Source organism: Sinocyclocheilus grahami, unplaced genomic scaffold, assembly GCF_001515645.1.
Source record: "Sinocyclocheilus grahami isolate Dianchi unplaced genomic scaffold, SAMN03320097.WGS_v1.1 scaffold1164.1, whole genome shotgun sequence".
NCBI classification, from domain to species: Eukaryota; Metazoa; Chordata; class Actinopteri; order Cypriniformes; family Cyprinidae; genus Sinocyclocheilus; species Sinocyclocheilus grahami.
This window is the reverse complement of record NW_015506343.1, coordinates 126,124-131,326: the sequence shown is the minus strand read 5'-3', so window position 1 is coordinate 131,326 and position 5,203 is coordinate 126,124.

Sequence of the window (5,203 nt, the reverse complement as noted above, 5' to 3'; positions counted from 1 at the left end):
TGTGTGTGTGTGTGTGTGTGTGTGTGTGTGTGTTTGACTGTGTGTGTGTGTGTGTATATATATATATATATATATACAATGTTGGGAAGGTTACTTTGAAAATGTAATAGTAGTGTAACTTTTTTAATTACTTTATTAATGTAACTGATTACTTTTGATTACTTTTCTAAATTTCTAATGAATGTTTTCAACTGTTAATCATTTAAAAAAATTTACACCATGCAGGGTTAACTTTACAGCATGTGCTCAACAATGATTACTGTCAGACTTTCAAAATCCTTCATCACTTGAATTAAGATGATAATACATCCACTAAAAAAATCAGACTTTAGTACTGCCTTTTACTTTGAGATTGATCTGAAGTTCAATGCAGATTTAAAATCATAAGAAATAGTTTACTGATACTGTTTTTGAAAACAAATCTTCGCATAACTACAGGAAACACTGCATCTTTACCGCTATTTTTGTATGGCCATCACAAAAACTCCTTAGGCTGGGGACATGCAAAATAATTAAAAGTTCCCTTTCAGTCGGTCACTCTCGACGTCACGTCGGAGGGCTGGGCGACCCCTAACACATTCGCTAGATTCTATAGCCTTCGTGTGGAGCCGGTATCCTCCTGTGTTCTCACCTCAAACGGGTAGAAGCACTGAGAGGCCCCGGCTTCGGGTCGGCTTGCAAAACCACTCCAGAGAGTCCATACAGCAGACCCTGTTGAGTTCCTCCGTCCCCTCGGCAGCCAGACGTGGCGGAGCGTCCGGCGCCAGGCCCTCCCTCGCTGAATCCTCGAGAACCGGTAGGAGGCTGGGTTCCATATGTAAGACCTAAGTGGATCTCATATGTGTAAAGTCCACGGTATAGCCTTGAGCTCGTGTTTCCCCGGCAGACTTCTGCCATTCCAAGAGGGTTCAATCACCTCCATTCTTCCATATGCACCTAAGGGATGTTCATATGTGTATTGCTTCCGAAACCTCCTTCGGGAAGGTTCGAGCTTCCGTAACGCCCCTGTTCCAAGTAGGACGGGTACGTTTTCCTAGTGTTATCCAGTCTTACTCATTGGGTAGTGCCATTGCAGCAGTAGCTGGTCCTCTTGTGAAGAAGCCCTGGCCTACGCCAAAAAGTAGGGGCGCAGGTGGCTTCCACAGGCCACTGGAAGGGGCAGTAGCTGTGGCCCTTTGGTAGGATCCCAATTTCGTTGGTCATCCGACGTGACGTCGAGAGTGACCGACTGAAAGGGAACGTCTCGGTTACGTATGGTAACCCTCGTTCCCTGAAGGACGCCACAGCTCCTGTACCACCACTGAGCGGACGGGTCACCGGCTCGGCTCCTCAGCGAAAAGCTGAATATGCGCTGCATCTGCTGCCTACTTATACTCACGCTGTGATCAGCAGCAGCTGGATGCAATAATCGCTTGCCAATGTGCATTGGCTCGTTTAGTTTACACTCGAAGTAGATTGGTCCCTCTAAGCGAGATCCCAATTTCGTCGGTCATCCGACGTGACGTCTCCGTTCCCTCCTTCAAGGAACGAGGGTTACCATACGTAACTGAGACGTTCTCTCCTGAACGACACCTTCACTTCCATTTTAATTTTCAGTCTCTTTATTTTGCCCTGATTTCTTTATGTCTCTCACATGACTTTAATACTCAAGATTTAACAAAATTATTCTTTCTAAATTGCCTAAATGTCAAAATTAGTACAATAATAACTATTACAATATCTTTATAGAAAAATCATAATACTGAACATGAGTCATATTTTTCCCTTACAAAAATTAACCATGATTTTATTATAGTAAAAGTACAGTAACCATGTATTTTTTTTATTTTTTACAATAATAAAATGGATTATTGTATTTATTTTTACTACACATTCCATGGTTAAACTATGGTTAGTGTAACAAAAACATGGTTAATCTGTGGTTACCATGGTCCATTGTCTTTGGATTTATAGTAAAATCATTGTTAATTTTCGTAAGGGTTGTGTTGTTGTCTGCCCTAGCTCCTTTAGGCTAGTATACAGTATTTTAAGTGATGACTATTTAGCAATGTATGGAACGATATTCCGGACAATTTTCAAATAGAATAGCAAATTGTATTTTCAATTGCGTTTTCAATATGTGGACACATAAATTGTGACATAATCCAAATGCAATTGCAAATCCTGCATTACCGTTTGCATTTTCGCTTTCGCAAACGCACAGCTATGGCCAAATTTCAAATGAAAAAGCAAAGTCCAAAAAAATGTATAGCCTGAATGCACTGTTAGTCACTTTGGATAAAAGCGTCTGCTAAATGTAAATTAATTAATAAAAAACTAAAAGTATAAAGTTAACGATAAATTATCAATCTAACATCGAATCAATATAAATCTATCTCCTCAGTGAAGAATGACGCAAATGATTCGACACTCAAATCAGATGAACTAATGACTGCTAACTGAGCTCATTAAAGCCCAAGAATCATTTGCATATGAGCAGCAATATTCACATTATCGGTGACTGAATCAATGAAACAAACAGTTTTATTAGTTCTGATCTATTATACTGATATTTCCCCAGAACATCAATAAACCATAATCGAGCAAACAACCAAAGCATCGCTGCTGACAGATATAAAGGAGTTCTGAGGAGAGAAAGAGTAAAAACTGAGACTCACCTGAGACTGTGATGAGCAGCAGCGCTGAGTCTCTCCATGATTCCTGCTGTTCAAATTTTGTTTTATAAACTCATGACGGATCAAATCAAACACGAAACTTCTCAGTGCTGCTTTATTCCTCCTCCAGACATTCCTCACGTTATTCCTCTCAGAGTAACTGAGCATGTGTGACAATCAGCAGCTCTATTGATGCTCTCAGACTCTAGTTGAGGTGGGGCTATGCATCACCAACCAATCAGAGAGCAACTGTAGAGAAGAACATGCCCCTTACGCAGAGGTACCGGGACGGTACTACGGATCAGATGATAACACCATGATATTTCCTGTTGTAAATGGGAGTTCCCTTTCAGTCGGTCACTTTCAATGTCACATCGGTGATCGATGAACTGGGAATCTCGCCAGAGAGACCAATCTACTTTGAGTGTAAACTAAACGAGCCAATGCACATTGACATGTGATAATTGCATCCAGCTGTCACTCCTTGCAGCGCAAGCATAAATGGGCAGCAGGTGCAATGCATATTCAGTTTTTTGCTTCGGTCTCTTTGATTGGTCTCTCGGGGCGACTCGCCCTGCCCTGGTGCCTTTCTTTCTGGAAATGCATGAAAAGCTTACCAGATTATGGTTGAAGATCACTGCATATTCGCAGGGTTGTGCGGTGTCCAAACTGGTGGCCCAGGAGCGCCATCTCTGGTTGTGTCTCGCTGACATGAGGGATGCTGACAAAACTCTGTTTTTGAAATCCCCCATGTCCCAGACCTCCTTTTTCGGTGACGCAGTCGATAGCTTGTTCTAGCAGTTCTCGGCTGCACAGAAGCAGATGGAGGCGATTAAACCTTTCCTTCCTTTCCTTTTCTTTTCTTTTCTTTTCTTTTCTTTCCATTAAACACATCCTGCCCCCGTGGACAGCTGCTTCATCCACCTGGCCACGGTGCCCCAGTTTGTTCCTCACCGAGGGCACTCCCCTGCGTCTGTCCCCTCTCCCACGCAGCAGCAGTAGACTCCATCTAAGCAGCGTCATGCAGCCGGTTACAGGCAGGGTGCCCAGCTTGTCCAAGCCCCCACCAAGCCTGGCAGCCCGGAGACAGGCGACCCCAAAGTGGACGGGACAGCTCTTCGGGAGATGGTGTTAGCACCACTCCCTCTAGGGAGAATGGCTGGGTGGAAAATCTTTTGTTTGGTTCTCCTTTTGTTTCACCCAAAATCTCAACACAAGAGCAGTTTCCTCTATCTCTGGGTCCCAAGAGAGCATGGAGAGCAGTTGATGGTGCACAACCATACCACTCTCATCCTCCTCTATCGCCAGTGGGCAGCAGCGGGCGGTTCGAGAGAGCAATCAGGCCTTCTCAGGCAACCTCTGCCCAACCATGGAACCAGGTAAGTGTTGCACCGCACACTTAGACCCTGCTTTGGGCCGTCCCCGTGATGGGTCCCTGCGTTCCACCACGCTGCCCCAGTGAGGGTACATCTGTGGTTCTGCTGGTCCTGCTTGCATGGTCTCTGAGAGCCTGGCTAATGCTGCCCAGCCTGTCTTGCTGGCTCCTTCAGACCATCAGTCTTGGCAATGCGATTCATTTCACCCAGCATTCCCCCATGTTCAGGGGTATCCAGTTCACCTCAGTGAAGGCTGGCATCGCTCATATCTTCCATATGGAGATTGCAGTCCTGCTGGAGAAGGACGCAACAGAACCAGTCCTGATATGAGGGCAGGGTTTTACAGCCCCTACTTCATTGTACCCAAGAAAAGCATTGGGTTACGGCCAATCTTGGTCCTGCGAGTTTGAACTGAGCCCATCACAAGCTACCGTTCAAAATGTTGAAGCAAAAACACATTTTCGAATGCATCCATGAGATTGGTTTGCAGCGATCAACTTGAAGGACGCATACTTTCATTGATCTTCGGTCTTGAAGACTGACTCATTCTGGCACAGTCACGGGATCAGTTGTGCGAACACAGGGATCTGGTGCTCAGTCACCTCAGCTAGTTGGTCTTTGGGTCAACTGGGAAAAAGCAAACTCTCCCCCGTGCAGAGGATCTCTATTCTCGGGTTGGAGCTGAATTCAGTCGAACAGACAGCACGCCTCACAGAGGAACACGCTCATTCGCTGTTGAATTGCTGGAATTCATTCAAAGGCAGGGCAGAATTCATTCAAAGCCTGGGGCATATGGCAGCTGCAGCGGCAGTCACGCCACTGGGGCTGCTTCAAATTAAACCGCTTCAGCACTGGCTCCATGAATGAGCCCAAGTTGGATGTGGCAACGTGGCACTCACTGGATGCAGATCACACCGGCCTGCCACCAAACCTTCAGCCTGTAGTCAGATCCTGCTTTCCTTCAGGCAGAAGTGCCCCTAGAGCAGGTGTCCAGGCATGCTCTAGTACACACAGATGCCTCTGCCACTGGTTGGGGGGCCATGTACAACAGGCATGCAGTGTTAGGGGTTTGGACGGGCCCACAACTGCCTTGGCACGTCAATGCCTCGAGTTGCTAGCAGTACATCTTGCTTTGGGCCACCTGAAAGCATGGCTACGCAGCAAGCATGTACT